The sequence below is a fragment of the Monodon monoceros genome, unplaced genomic scaffold, assembly GCF_005190385.1.
Source record: "Monodon monoceros isolate NGI ecotype Baffin Bay Population unplaced genomic scaffold, NGI_Narwhal_1 Super_Scaffold_13, whole genome shotgun sequence".
In the NCBI taxonomy this organism is placed as follows: Eukaryota; Metazoa; Chordata; class Mammalia; order Artiodactyla; family Monodontidae; genus Monodon; species Monodon monoceros.
The window spans coordinates 42,809,802-42,826,111 of NW_021703769.1; positions in this window are offsets into that span (position 1 = coordinate 42,809,802).

Sequence of the window (16,310 nt, forward strand, 5' to 3'; positions counted from 1 at the left end):
AATTTTGATGTAAATGCCATTTTGGAGAACTGAGTAATATGTCAAAATATTCAGCTCCCAAGGTACGTCATAAAAATAACCAGAATTCTCTGCAATTTCGTGATTTAACATTCAAATGAATGATCTAAATTCCATTTCATCAACTCCTTTTCAAACCTGTCTCCTCTTTCCTGGGGTTTTGGGCAGCTTCTTTGCTGGACCCTGAACTGGTGCGGCTGGAATTCCATGGGGTGGGGAGAACAATGGATTCTGGAGAAACGGAGTGGGGGGGGCAGGCCATATGTTATCCTAACAGGAGAGATGTGCCTTCGTACAGTCCTGTCCTTTGTTTCCAGCGCAGAGAGGAGGCCAGGGACAGGGTTGCCAGGCAGTCACAGCCCCTGCTCCTGGCGGGAGCGGGATGGTGACCAGTGTGAGGTCATCCTCTGGTTCATGCATCCTGGCCGAGTCCCCCAGAAGGCAGTGCCTGAGACATACAGAGCCTGCTCTCACCTTTTATGGGGGTTGGAGGAGTGATCCCGGGGATACGAGGCAGTGGGGGTGGGGAGGGAAAGGGGAGCAAAGGTGAAGGCCTGAGCACTGGGTGTGTCTGCCCCTCAGAGAGGCTTTAGGACCCACGGTGGAGGGGCAGGTGCCCCACCTCCCATTGCCCGTGGCTCCAGTTACCGTCCTGCCTCTGCGTCTTCAAAGAGCTGTGAGTCTGGGCATCAGACGTCCCTAACCCTAACCCCCCGTCCCCCCGCACGGCCGTGCCTTCCAGCCCGGCAGCTGCAGGCAACCTGGGGAGGGCAGGGCGGCGAGGGACAGAGCCCTCCGCGGCAGCCGAGACCCAGCTCGACGGTCAGGAGACCCCAGTCGGGGGGCATCTGGCGCTGCACTGCTTACACGTGGCTCTAGAAGGACGCCGACGGGGGACTGGTTGGGAAGCAGTCAACCCGCAGGACAGAAGGAACACTTGAGAATCAGTGGCTCGCGGGCGCCGCTCAGGGATGGAGTTGACACGGGTACCGTGACCCTGGCGTCCCTGCTCGTGGAGTCCGGGGGTGGGGGGAAGGGCAGGGGCCTCGTGGTCCCTTCAGCTCGGGGAAGCAAGGGGCGCTTTCGCTGCATTCGAGCCGAGGGGGCGTCCCGGGGCGCGGGAGCGCTCTCGCACCCGCACCCACGCAAGGCAGAGTCACCTCGGATTCCTTATTTGATCAGCCAAGGGCAAGACATTTCCCCAGGAGCGTGGGGGCCGAGGGGTGGAGGGGTAAGGTGCTCCATGTAGACCAGCACCCACCCTGCCCCCCATCCCCCCACCCCGGCCCGCACGGGGCAGGGGGCGGCTGCAGGATCCCCGAGGGGTCCTTAGAGAGTCCAGGAGTGGCAGCTGAAAAGACCAGTGGAGGTCGCACTGGGAGAAGAAGTCTGGGGCTGAGCTAGGGAATCTGATGCCAGGCCAGAGCCTAGTGATGTTGCCCTGCGGACCCCGGACCCCGGCTGGTGGATGGACACCCCCATCCCCGCCTCACCAGACCGCCAGGCCCCAGCCCGGGGGGGGGGGTTGCTGATTTTTCACGCTATTTTCTTGCCGCACGGGCGACCTCAGAACCCTTCCCCGCAGCACTCCAGGTGGCTGGTGTTGGTGTGGCCATCACGAGCTGCCCTGCTGTCGCTCAGGGGAGCTCTTGTTGTCTCCCAGCAGAGGAAAAAACCAGAAAAAGCATCCGTGAGCTAGAAATAGAAATTGAGGCCACTAAGCAAATGTCCAATTATCTTTCGAGATGGTGCCCAAGTGCTGTCTGCCTGCTGATCTGCAGCCTTTTGGAGCGGCCAGCTGCCTGGCTGGGCAGTGACTGTCTGGGGACGGCAGCCGAGGGCTAGCCGGGCTTAGTGTCCTGGCCAGCGTACATTTCAGTGCATTAATGTGAATAAAGCACGCTTGCTTCCACGTGCAGCCAGACACGTTTTATCAGTATCTCTCTTTCCTGGGACAGGAATATTCCTGTACTTGTCTCACCCCAGTGCCCCAGCCTGCACATTGCAACGTGAATGGCGGAATCTGTACAAAGCCCTGGGACCTGCCTGCATCTGGCTGTGACGCTGCTTCTCTCCTTTAGACACAGCCATTAAATTGCCATTTTGTGGCGGGGAAGCACTCTCCCAGGAAAATTAGCAGAGAAAGTAGGCAGCACCGTCCTCACTATACTCGCGAGATGAGGATGGGGTTGCACAGCGGGGCCACTACTGGGGAACCAGCACGGTTGCTTTGCGTTCACTGAGAACCGGAGCTTTCGGGCTGTGTCTCATCCGCTGGCCTTGCAGCATTAGGATTCGGGCTCAGAGCCCTCGCAGTCAGGGACCCGGGGCTGGGCTCCTTCCTCACCTGCTCAGAGAGGCTGTTGCACTCACCAAGCGACTTCCCAAATACCTGCTGTAACAGCAGGTGGTCAGCTGCGGTGGCTGCCCCAAGGAACATGACTCTATTGCTGGGGTCCTGACCCCAGCCCTGGAACATGTCTTATAAAGGTTTTTGTGTGGTTCCCCAGTTCAAAGTTCTGTCTGAAGGATGCTGTTTGGATTTCAAACTATTGGGTTAACATTTCTGGGACAGCTAAATGGAAGATTTGACACGGGGCCTGTTTTTAAAAGTCTGAGCTGATTGCTGCTGTGGACACATGATCCCTGTCATCATTGCTACAAATAACTGGTAAAGTGAATAGCCAATATTTGTTAAGTACACATGGGCCAGCCTGGGCCACAGAACTGGCGGAGGTGGCCTCATCTGGCCCCACCAGACAGCTCTCTAAACAAGGCGTTAATTATGTAGATGATGAAGCTGAGGCGTGGATGTTAAGTCACGATTCAAATTCAAACACATGTGAGAGGAAGACTCGCAATATAACCCAAGTGTCTGGCTCTAAACCCAGATTCTTAATCACCCCATTACATGCCCCCCTTCCCTTCCAAGAGTTGAAGATTAAAGGAGTCAATACACACAACACCTAGGTTGCTGCCCAGCATACCCTGACCACTGAATAGATGTCAGCTCTTTCAGCATCACTGCCACCATTGTTGTCCCTGGAGTAGCTAAGGGGGCAGAGAGTTAAACCTGGTCATTTGGCCATACGTGGGGAGAGCCTGGCTGCAAAAATGCCAACACAGAGGGAATCATAACCCTCCCCCATCCAAAAAGGGGAGAACACAAGAAGAGCTTCCCAGTGACAATGAGTTCCTGGAGGCAGCCATGCCTGATATCCACTCCTGGAGTTTTCAGTGCTATGTGCCAATTGCACCTTTGATTTCTTTCTGTTTAAGCCAACTCGAATTGGGGAGCCCTCGCCTGCAACCAAAAGAGTTCTAACATGTTCAAGCAGAGACATCCTCACCTTCCCTGCAACTCCCACAGCCTGTGTCTATCATTTATCCCCTTAAGAGCCATATTTTCTAAGTCCAAAATCATGATTAATGCCTTGACAAAGAGTTTCTTTTCCTGACCTGAAAATTTCATTACAGGAATTTAGTGGTTTATTAAAGGGTCACCTTGGTAAAAGAGCCACCATCCCCTGATTACATGCACCGTGAATCTGGAGCAGCTCAGCCCCCTGGCCACGGCCATTGTCTCTCTCTACTTCCTACTGCAGGGACCCACGTGCTGGCTGATTTTACCTTCCTGGCTGCAGGCATAAAGTCGGGGTCTGCATCTGACTCATTTTTGTGTCCCCGAAGGTGGCTTACATGTAGTCCCATAAAAGGCAGGTTTTTCAGTAAATGTTGATACACAACATTGGTGTGGTTTTCTGGGAACTTCTCTTAAACTATCAAATCCCAAGACATCAGTAGATTTTTTAATCTGCTTTTCCAGACCCCAGAAACACTGCAAAATTAATTAAAGGGACACAGTTCATGCTTTCCCAACACACAACTTAAGCATCCGATTTGGAGCCCCAAAACATAATCTCTAATTAACTATATGCTCCTGACACCCATAATGTTGCAATGGTGCTAATGCATGAGGTTATTAATTATATCTACTTACTCAATTAACGACTAGCAAATACCAGTGGAGATGAAAGTCTGTGAGTGATTAACGAGAAGACTCCAGTTTGACAGGCTTGGAGCTGCTTAGCGGCAAGAGAGAGGATTTCTGGGGCACTGAGTGGCCTTCACGGAGGGGGAGGGTACTCACCTGGCCTCCCCAGAGATGGAGACTCGAGGCCTGGAGATCCAGGCTGTTTGTGGGCTCAGAGCTTGCCCTGCCAGTTGGGGGTGTGCCCACCTCTCTTTCCCAAAGCTGGGGGGCCCTGGGCCCCAAGCCCAGACCTGCCCATGGTGGACGGGGCTGTCCTGGCCTCTTAGTAGGTGGGGGCTTAATACACAGTGACTCAGGAGTTCCTGGATGCTTCCTGGGCCTTGAGTAAGATACAGAGAAAGTCATGGGTCGGAGGGAAATGTGAACTCAATGTTAACTTGGGGATAAGCAGCAGATGTGAATTCTAACCTGGGCGCTTGCACCCTGGGGTACACAGGCCAAGGGGACAGATTTCCAGATCTTCAGCGTCCACATGCTGGCCTCCTTAGTCAATCAGGGGACACGCAGGACCCGTGTCCCTTTCCCCCCCTAACGGTGCCCACTGGCCCCTCATCTCTCCTATTCTGGAAAGCAGGGCCGCCGGAAGACGGCAGGTGAGCGCGGGGACCCTTCCCACATGAAACCTTCTCGGTCTGGAGAAGAGCTGGGAGGGTCTGCATCCAGATATGTAGGCAGTGGAGCGTGGAGCTGGTGCAGACTACAGCCAAAGGCAGCATTGCTCTTGGGGGACAGTCCCGTGGGCGTGAAGCAGAGAGAATGTGAGTAAGAAACATTGAAATTAATTGTTTTCATGAATTTAAAAGTATCAGCTTTCTCCCTGATTTTGGCAATGCTTGTCATCTGGATATGTCATTTGGCCAGAAAGAAAAGTATCTTTGAACAGCCAGAGCAGTGATGCTTACAGCTTAATAAGATTATGTTTTTCAATGTATTTCGAATTTGGGGTGGGGAATAACCACTTTTTTCAATATAAACACAAGCTAAATCTTGCTGATTACAATTTTTAAAATTTTTATATTTTATTTATTTTTTATACAGCAGGTTCTTATTAGTTATCTATTTTATACATATTCGTGTATATACGTCAATCCCAATCTCCCAGTTCATCCCACCTCCCCTCCCCCGACCCCCTGGTGTCCGTACATTTGTTCTCTACATCTGTGTCTGATGACAGTTTTGTGTGCATTATGCTAAAGGAAGCTGAAACCCAATTTTCAAATCATAGAGTGAAATATTTATTCAAATTATAGTCAATCCTTATTTTATCAAAACAAATACTTACTAAATTTACTGATTCCTATTCTCATTAACAAAAAATAAAATTGTAAGCAACCACCAAAAACCTGACCACCAAACCCTTAAGTTTTTAGCATTTTCACCTTCTCTTTTTCTTAAATATAAAAAGAAACTTTGGTCATTATGTCTCAAAGTAGATAAGGCTGTTTATGATTTTAATAGATTATTCTTAATTATTCTCAAGGCTTCTATCACATGTACTATTTCATAAATAATAATGTTTCCTACATATGGCATTATGACACTGCATAATGACAAATCCAATAGTGAGAAACAGGCTTTAGGCTTATTTTCACAATCTATTATAAAATAAATATGAATTGATTATATTAGTTTTTACAATGTTTTAAAATATACTTTCAAAATATTATAAATTATACCTAAAATACGCATTATTATTATTATATTATTATTATTATTATTATTTATTTATTATTTATTTTTTTGGCTGCATTGTGTCTTTGTTCCTGTGCGCGGCTTTCTCTAGTTGGGGAGAGCGGGGGCTACTCTTCCTCGTGGTGCGCGAGCTTCTCATTGTGGTGGCTTCTCTTGTTGTGGAGCTCGGGCTCTAGGTGTGTGGGCTTCAGTAGTGGTGGCTCGCGGGCTTCAGTGGTTGTGGCTCGCGGGTTCTAGAGCGCAGGCTCAGTAGTTGTGGCGCACGGGCTTAGTTGCTCCGTGGCATGTCGGATCTTCCTGGACCAGGGCTCGAACCCGTGTCTCCTGCATTGGCAGGCGGATTCTTAACCACTGCGCCACCAGGGAAGCCTTCCAACTTCTTATTTTACAGAGGAGGAAGCTGAGCCCAGAGAGGTAACGTGATGGTCAAGGTTACAGGTCTCTTGAAGATACCTTGTCAAGGAGTAGAACGAGCGATTGTTTGTGGTTCGTGGGTAGAAGGGAAAGTAAGGATTCTCCTCCCGTTAATCCAGTGGGGAAGGTGGGTTTGTAAATGGACCAGACTTTCCAATTAAAAGGCAGAGAATGGAAGAACAGGACAAACACCATGATCCACCGATAGGATGACTAAAAAAGACATATTTGAGATTTCAAGACACAAATCGATTGAAAGGGAAAGGATGAAAAAAGATATTGCCTGCAAATAGCCACCCAAAGAGAGTTGGAGTAGCTGTACTAACAGCAGACAAGATAGAATTTAAGGCAAAAATTGTTGCTAGGGAAAATTGTACATTTTGTAATGAAATAGAAAATCCATCAAAATGATGTAACAGTGATAACAACAGAGTCCCAAATATATGAAGCAAAACAGGCAGATTTAAGAGAGACTTCAATACCTCATTTTCAATAATGTATAGAACAGCTAGACAGACATCAGCAAATAGACTTCCAACACCATGAAACAATGCTACCTCAACACGGCACCCAACAACAGCAGGAGACACATCCTTCCCAAGCACATGGAACATTCCACAGAGTAGACAACATATAAGGCCACAAAAGAAGTCTTAGTGCAGTTAAAAGGGTTAAAACCATACAAAGTATGTTCTCTGACCACAACAGAACGAAATTAGGAACGATACCAGAAGGAAATTTGAAAATTTCACAAAAGTGTGGGAAATAAACAGTACACTCCTAAATGACCAATAGGTCAAAAACAACCAAAAGGAACTGAGAGATACTTTGAGATGAATGAAAATGAAAACACAACATACCAGAATTTATGGACACAGTGAAAGCAGTGTCAGAGGGAAAATTATACCCATAAATGCCTACATTAAAAAAGAAGAAATATCTGACGTCAATAACCTAGACGTTCATCTCAAGAAACTAGAAAAGGCACAGCAGCAGCGGGAAGTAAATAATAAAGATAGATGGAAATACATGAAATAGAGGACAGAAAGACAGCAGAGAAAGTGAGGCACGAAACCCAAAATCGGTTCTTTGAAAAGAGGAACAGAATCGACAAACCTGTAACTAGAATGATCAAGAAAAGACGAGAGAGACACAAATTACTAAATCAGGAATGAAAAGGGGACATTATTGTGGGCCACACAGAATAAAAAGGGCTGTAAGGGGACACTGCAAGTGTGTGACAACACGTTAGATGATCTATATGAAATGGACACATTCCTAGAAAGACACTAACTGCCCAAACTGACTCAAGAAGAAATAGAAAATCAATAAATTTATATAACAAGAGATTGAATTGGTAATACAAAAGCTTCCCACAAAGAAAAACCCAGAACGAGAAGGCTTTCCTGGTGAATTGTTGACAAGTATGAAGAAAAATAAAGTGAGCGTTCAGTTTGGGCAAAGAGGAAAAAACAACAAAGTTTTCCTTAGAAAAGGCAAGACAGGAAATTAAGGACAATAAAAGCAGGACCTGGTGAATTTGAAAACAGAAAATGAGAAGTAAAAAATAATCTCAAGTTGACTTGAAGACACACGTGTGTGGATACTCACAAACTCCCATGTGTGCGTTGCCACACACACACACGTATGTACACGCACAGATGTGCAGTAAACTCAGCCTCATAAGAGGACAATTCAAAATGAGAAAGTGGAGAAACCACAGATGCAGAAAAAACATTCAGATTCAAGTTGAAAAGGATACTTTGCTTAGCTCTATGTAAATAAACTTGAAAACTCATGGGGACTGGATGATTGATTCTAGAAGACCCAGGAAACTAACAGGTCGGTGGCCATGTCCAAAGCTGAGCAGTCGTTCAAATGACCCTCAAGAAGCATCGGCTGTGAGAGGGGCAATGGCACACTGGTGCACGCCTGCATTTAGTGTGTGGAGCTGCTGCTGTAAGCTGTGTACATATGCACACAAGACACCATTGTTTTCTGGGCACTTGGGCATGCAGGTGGGAAGAAGCTGAGTTTCCACTGCACATCCTTTTGATCCATCTGGCTGATTTTTACCATGCTTTTGTCATTTTTTTTTTTTGCGGTACGCGGGCCTCTCACTGTTGCGGCCTCTCCCGCCGCGGAGCACAGGCCGCGGACGCGCAGGCCCAGCGGCCATGGCCCATGGGCCCAGCTGCTCCGCGGCATGTGGGATCCTCCCGGACCGGGGCACGAACCCGCGTCCCCTGCATCGGCAGGCGGACTCTCAACCACTGCGCCACCAGGGAAGCCCTCTTGTCATTTTTTAATGAAAAAAAAATGGGGAAAAATAGTTTCACAAATGCCAGAGGTCTCCCCATGCCTATTATTAAAAACACCCCCAGATACAAGGCTGAGGAAAACTTGGGATGTCATCCGAGGGTGCTGAGTGTCCTGACTGGTGTGTAGATGTTGGTCTCCTGTAATGACCCCACGTGTCCCATTGGCCAAGTACTCTGTTGGCAGTGATAATACCCTGGGCTTGTGGCCCAAAGTCTCTTTTTGCCAGTGGCGGTCCTAACCCATTCTTTTTTTTTTTTTTTTTTTTTGCGGTACGTGGGCCTTTCACTGTTGTGGCCTCTCCCATTGCGGAGCACAGGCTCCGGACGTGCAGGCTCAGTGGCCATGGCTCACGGGCCCAGCCGCTCCGCGGCATGTGGGATCCTCCCAGACCGGGGCACGAACCCGTGTCCCCTGCATCGGCAGGCGGACTCTCAACCACTGCGCCACCAGGGAAGCCCCTGACCCATTCTTTTACCACGAAATAATAAAGTTGGCTTGGCAGAATGGCTTCTGAAATGAGAACAGTGATGCCTGCCCATAGCTGTCAGTCTTTAGCAGAAATTTGTCATATTTCTGCTAAGAATTAAATTCATTCTCCATTAAAAAATACGACTAAAAGAATTAATTAATTTTCAACGTAATGACTAAAGCAAGCAAATCTTGCATAACAGTGAGGGTGTCTGAACTTCTAATGAACTGTTTAAAGTGTTTGAGTGTAGTTGAATTCAATTCTCTGATGATAACTGCAAAGATCCGAGACTCCCCTAAAGGAGCTGTTTGGTGAAATACTCTCCAAGGGAACTGATCTTGAGACTAATGAACAAGGGCGTCAGAGTCAGAGGCCATAGCAGACTGTTGTCTCTGTGGCCCCCATGGTGACCTCACACCCCATTAACCTGGGGCTTGGCCAGGCGGTTGTTTAGGGTGGGGCATTAGCAAGTGTGAGCTTGGTAAGTGCTTGCACGTTGGGGTTTGTCTTCCTGGGACTCTGAGTCGTGGAAGCCAGCTGCCATGTACGAAGGACAATGGTTCAAGGCCACCTGTCATCAGGAAGCCCAAGTTGCCCAGTAGAAGGTCAGATGGAGAGAGCTCTGTGCCATCCACTCCCAGCCATGTCAGCTGTCCTGGCTGAAGCCCCGCGGCCCAAGTGCGCACTAATTGGAAGGAAGACGTGTCCAGCTGAGCCCCGGCTCAAATCCTTTCTTGTTGCGTAAGCCGCTAAGTTTTGAAGTGTCTTGTGCAGCTTAGACAAGGGCCGGAGGTCCAAGCTGAGACGCACCTTGAGGAAAGGGAGAAGAGGCAGGAAATACATACACCGAGAGCGATGATGCTGTCGTTGTAATGCAGTCAGAGCTCCGACTGCTTCTCAAGGACTCTGAAGTACAGTGTAGCAAAGATCCTTATGATTCAAGTGTGGTCCCCATGCCAGCAGCACTGACGTGCTGGGGCGGCTTGTTCATTTCTTAAAAACCCCAAACCTCGGGCCCTGCCCCAGCCCTGCCGAATCAGAACCTGCCTCTCCACGCGATTTCCAGGTGCTCCATGAGCACGTTCACGTCTCGGGTTCTGGGTCGTGAGCCCCGGGGATGCCATGCTCTGGGCTGCGAGCAGGTCGTGACCGTCTGCACACAAATGTATTTCGAGATGTTGGTCTCCCTGGAGACTTTTGCAAGGGAGTGATTCATCCACTGAAGGTCTCACTGCCCCCACGCACGGAATAATCAGCCCTCATGTTCCCAGCTACCAGCGTACGTTTCCAGGCCATGTGGCAGTCATCAGAAAAAAGTCAGTAAAAGAGGTCTTTTTTCGCTGTCAGCACAGAGTCACTGTATTCACCAGGAAAGTGACTGCCTGAGAGGAGGCTTGGGGAGGGGGGACAATGGCAAGGGCGCAATGTCTCTGAGCCGCTGGATCAAGCAACTGAAAGGCTGGCCCAGTGCCTCCTTGAAGACTGCACAGAACTGACCCCCATTGTGGGTCAGAACACAAAGGCCAGGCCCTGCCCTTCAGACCCTGAGCCAGGGACAGGGGTGTACCAGAGAATCTGCACATCTCAGGACACTACAGGGTCTGCAGTCTTGGCAAGTGGTTCCAGGACCACCCTTCCTACTTTTTTCTGAGAAGTAAAGACATTTTGATGGTACCAAGCAGCGGTGTGCTGTGAACCAGCAACGTGGAACGGAAATAACCCACAAAACCCCCTGATTTGCAGCGTCTTCTCATTTCTGCAGTGTAGACACTCTGACCACCGCAGACTCCAAGCCACTAACAGTTTAACACCCAGCTCCCTAAATTGAACCTGTCCGAGGCCTAGAAGCCCGGTCGGGGAGCAGGTTTCTTGTGCGGTGCCTCTGCGGAAGGCGATGCTGCCGCCCCTCCAAGCAGGTGCCTGCTCGCGGGGCGGCTGGCACACAACCCCTCCCCTCCTGATCACAGCCCCCCGGGCAGGTGGGTCGAAGGAATTCAGGGCTAAACCCCCGCCCAGGGCCAGGACGGGTCCTATGTCACGGATGGCGCCCAGGGTCTCTGTGGGGCGGCTGGCCCTAGGGAAGATCCCTGGCGCCAGCATCTTTTCACAGAGCGAAGAGCCTGGGTCTCTCCCTGGAGCTCTATCGCCACCTGGCGGCGGGGTCCCCCTGTGTGGGTGCAGGCGAGGGCGCAGTTGCTTCTGGGATTCAGATGGTGCGACCTGGGTACGTGGTGGGTGAGCTTTGATCCACAGAAGATGGAAGCCACGTGGTCCCGAAGAAGTCCCAGGAGGCCTGTGCCCTGTGCCCTGTGCCCAGCCGCCGGCCCCTGGCCTGGTCTCTGGCTCCCCTGCCTCACGGCTGCGTCCTTGAGGTGCATTTGTGTCAGAGCGGTGCTGTTGTCCCAGGCTGTGCTTTTTTTTTTTTTTTTACATCTTTTTTGGAGTATAATTGCTTTACAATGGTGTGTTAGTTTCTGCTTTATAACAAAGTGGATCAGTTATACATATACATATGTTCCCATATCTCTTCCCTCTTGCGTCTCCCTCCCTCCCACCCTCCCTATCCCACCCCTCCAGGCGGTCACACATCACCGAGCTGATCTCCCTGTGCTATGCAGCTGCTTCCTACTAGCTATCTATTTTACGTTTGGTAGTGTATGTATGTCCATGCCACTCTCTCGCTTTGTCACAGCTTACCCTTCCCCCCTCCCCATATCCTCAAGTCCATTCTCTAGCAGGTCTGTGTCTTTATTCCTGTCTTACCCCTAGGTTCTTCATGACATTTTTTTCCTTAAATTCCATATATATGTGTTAGCATACGGTATTTGTCTCTCTCTTTCTGACTTACTTCAGTCTGTATGACAGACTCTAGGTCCATCCACCTCATTACAAACAGCTCAATTTTGTTTCTTTTTATGGCTGAGTAATATTCCATTGTATATATGTGCCACATCTTCTTTATCCATTCATCCGATGATGGACTTAAAAAATAAATAGAACTACCATACGACCCAGCAATCCCACTACTGGGCATATACCCTGAGAAAACCATAATTCAAAAAGAGTCATGTACCACAATGTTCATTGCAGCTCTATTTACAATAGCCAAGAGATGGAAACAGGCTGCGCTTTATAGGGACCAAAATTGAGACCAGTCCCAGTTCCCGCTTGTGCCACTGTGCTGCCTTCCTCTCTCCCTGGTGGTGATGTGGGACGTCACAGGGTCAAGTGTTCCTGCCCTGGCCGGGCGTCTGGGCTGGATGGCCTGAGTGCCCTGTCTAGCAGCCTGACCTGCCTTGGGCAGGATGAACTCCAGGAGCTGGACAATAACAGTCCTGCCCCTCCTGAGATTCCGGGGTTGGAAAAGGGACCAAAACAGGGCAGTCTTTCTTTCTAAAAGCCTTTTAATACCTTCTCAAAACCCCAGCTTTCCAAATAAATATATAATACACAATATTATAACATTAATATATTATATAAAGTAATATGTAATATACAGTCCCAGCTTTCCAAATATATAAATAATAAAATATAGTATATTATTTAATATATTGCACATATTATTATTTATAGATATTTGGGAAGCTGGGATTTTGAGAGTATTTTAAAGGCTTTTAGAAAGGCAGACTCCCCTGCTTAGGGAGAAATTTCCTAAGTTATAAGAAGAATGTTCTCTGTAATTTTGCCCAGAAAGTATCACATTAGCGGTTTGGTACCTACTTCTCTACAGCTGTTCTCTCCTTAATGACTAATGTGTGCCCGTGTCCTATAAAGTGGCAGGTCTCTTGCAGCCTCGGGTGCCCTTGGCCACGAGTCTCAGACTGCTCCCCAGAGGCGTTTGGGCTCGGACACCTCCAGGCTTTGAAGGGCCGGCGGCCCTGTCGGATGGATACTCGGCAACGTGTTTACAGTTGTCTGATGAATCCCGGCTGGGAGACCTTCTGCATCTCATTTCTCAGTCACACGTGCCTTGCTACTTGCCGAGCTCACCCCCAAATCCAGAGGGCCTTATGGTGGGTCGGCGGGAGGTGCCGGGTCACAGGCTGGCTCCAGGGGTTCCCTGGGGGGCACACCCACCTGGAGGAGATCAGGGGACAGTGCTCTGTACCCCATCACCTGCCACCACAGGGACGCTCTGTCCTGCCCTTTGTTCAGTTTTGCACATTTGCTGTTCTGCTGTTGTTGACAATCGGGGACTCTAAAGCCACCCCAGTAAAGCCCCAGTTATGTTTGGACCAAGAGATGTGATGTAAGGGGGACCAGCAGCGCCTGGGATGAGCTGCACCCCCGTGCCCCCCACCTGTAATCACATCCTCATCCAGTGCATCCCCAAAGGCCCCAAGCCCAAGCACAGCCGTCCTTGGAGACACACCTGTTGTTTCAGTTACCATGGCTTCACAACAAACCAGCCCAGACCTTAGCAGCTTTACACACCGGTGTTTATTGACCGTGCGTGTGTGGGTCAGGAATTTGGATGAGCACAGCCCTCTCCATGTGGTCTCCAGCTCCTTAGAGGCGGGCGGCCAGCCCCCTGTGGAGGCCACGCCCCAGGAGAGAGAGGCGGCTTAGCCTTCGTCATCAGCATCTCATCCTGTGAAGGGTGCGCGGGACAGACGCATCTCAGTGCTGCCACGTTTAGAAATTCATCGTCCAGGGCACCATTTTACAGAGGTGACCTCAGCGGTTGTACAAGCTGGACACTCAGGGACAATGTTGCTGGGCTGGGACTGAATAGGCTGGGGCTGGGGACTGTCCCAGGGAGGACTCGGGGTGTCCTGGACGATCCTTGGCCCACCCGGGCCCTGGCGATACCCTGGGTGGAGGGGGATGGCTGGAGGCTCCAGGCAGGGGAGGAAGTGGGTTTGGCAACGAAGGGCCCCCTGTTGCTCGTGGGTCATCAGTTCCTTCTGACCAGGAGCCCAGCCGGCGGCAAAGGATGAAGAAAGCAGGGGGTGGGGTAGGGGGGAGCCACGCAGCCAGGATTGCAGCCAGGGCTCTGGTGTCAGGCTCCATCGTGCAGCTGGAACCAGGCAAGGGGCAAGGTTCCCTTCAACCCCGTCCCTTAGCCAAGGGGGCCTCCTTGTACCAAGGGCCTTCCAACAGCGATCCTGAGGCCTTTCTGCTGGGAGGACAGGCCGGGGCCTCTAGCAGCTCTGCTGGGTGGGGAAGGCTGAGGCCCGCCTCTTCTTCCTGTGTCCAAGGAGCCCGTCATGTCTCAGATGAAACTCGGGGGTGGAGGAGGGGCTTCTGTGACTGCAACTCCCCAATGCCTCGCTCAGATGTGGCTCCCAAAGCCAGGGTTCAGTGGTACGCCCTGAGCCAGGCGGTAAAATGCCCCAAGTCTTCCTCCGATTTCCCCTTCCTTCAGGAAGCCCTCCGTGACTTCCTGTAAACAGGGTGCCGGCATCTGCCCTGAGCACCCACTGTTCCAAGGTGAACGTGAGGCCAAGTCCTCCAGGCACAAAGTGCCGTCTGGTCCACAGCGGAGGCCAGACCACGTCGCAGGCCTTACCGGGCGGAGGGCACAGGACCGTGGTTCTGATGGGGGTGGGGACTGTGTGTGAAGGGTGTTGTGTCCTGCAGTCCCCAAGGGAATGGGAAACAGCCATGTCGGGAGCCCCTCTGAGCCCTCAGCCCCTGGCTCTGGTCATGTCGGCAGAAATACGCTCACCCGCGTTCACCGCAGGACAGCGGGGCTCTAGGCTTGGCGGCTCTGTTACCCTAGCGTGTGGGAAGGACACTTATGTGGCTTGGACCCTGAGCAGGACGGACACTTGTGGGGAGAAACTGCAGCCTGGGCTTGGAGGAAGGGCTGGGCAGTGCCCTCCCAGGGAGCCTCATCGCCTGGGCTGGGCGCTGCTACTCGCGGGGGTGCCGACTTGCCTGGCTCCTGCCCTCACACCCCGTCTCCACAAAGAGCTGCCCGGCCAGAGCCATGGGGGCAGCTTCCCCGGTGGAGTCTGGGGTCTGGGTGACCCCACTGCAGATGCACAGGCCTGGGGAGACCCTGCCTGCTTCCTCAGTGTAGCCCCATGGTCCCTGGCTCCACCTGGGGCCCTGCACACCCAGGCTCACTGCCATCATCTGAGGGAGGTTTCTGGGCTTGGCTTCTGTTTCCACTTGTCACACATCCTCGTGTGACTAAAAGGTACTCTCTCTTTGCGCAATTTTGGTTCAAACAGAATATGTTCTGTTTGGAGAAAGGGGGGCGGGCACCAGCATGCCCTTGTGCTGACAGTTTAGAGAGTAAGGCAGAGGCTGGGGTGGGTGCGAGGATGCTGGTGGGAGGAGGGAGGGGGACGGGGCGGGGGGAGCGTGTTAATACAAGAGGGTTTCTGAGCGCGCTCCACGCCCCCAGCGCTGGGGGGCTGGGAGCAGAGCCAGGACTCCACCCGCAGGGCCCGCCTCCAGCCCAGCAGTTGCCCCACATTGAGCCCAAGAGGCTGGAAAGGGGCATGTGTGAGCCATGGCCCTACCTGGATGCGGGATGTTTGGACTCTTAATTAAGTGTTCCTTAATCATCCTCAGATCGTCAACCCTGACGAGGGTTGCCATGGCCACAGGGCTCTGGCGAGCGAAGGGCCCTCCGCACTTTCACGTCAATCACTTGGCCCACGTGAAGCTCAGGCAGCTCTGCTCCCAGCTCCAGGTGCCTCCAGCAGTTACCGGCACCTCTTCCTTCTGCGACGCCCAAGGATCCCTGGTGCTCCCTGGTAGGAACCAGTCACGACAGGCCATCATTCAGTGTTTCCTCTGTACCCTCACAGCAGCATCACCAGGAATGGCAGAAGAGGAAACAGAGGCTCACAGAGGACCAGTGACATACACAAGCCTAGTTATGACTGTCCAGGCCTTGTGCCAGGTGAGGATGTGGTGGTACTGGGCAGTTCTGTAGTGTCAGGTGCTGGGCTCACGTGCCGTACACCAGCAGCATTGAAATAAGTGCAGGTAATCATCCCGGCTTTTCAGGTGAGTGAGAGGGTCAGAGAGGGTGAGTAACTTGCCTCGGTTCAGGGAGCAAGTGAGAGGCTGAGGTGGGCTTCCTGGGTTGCCGGTGCCCACGCTTGGGAGCTGTGGTTTGCTGTGGTTCCTGTGTCTTCCTGGAGCAGGGATGCTCCCCCTTCCACGCCACCGCCCACCCGCCCTGTGGCGTGGCCCTGAGGGCCATGACACTGCAGCAGGAGGCAGGGAAGGCGGGTGTGCACGCGCAGGAGCACCCGGGCCTCACGCACAACCCGGAGCGTGTTTCACAGTTAGACGCCCCCGTTGGGACTGTCCGAAGCCTCAGCCCAGTGGCTCCTGCAGAGTCTCCTCCCAACGGGCTGAGTCCTCCAGGCTCCT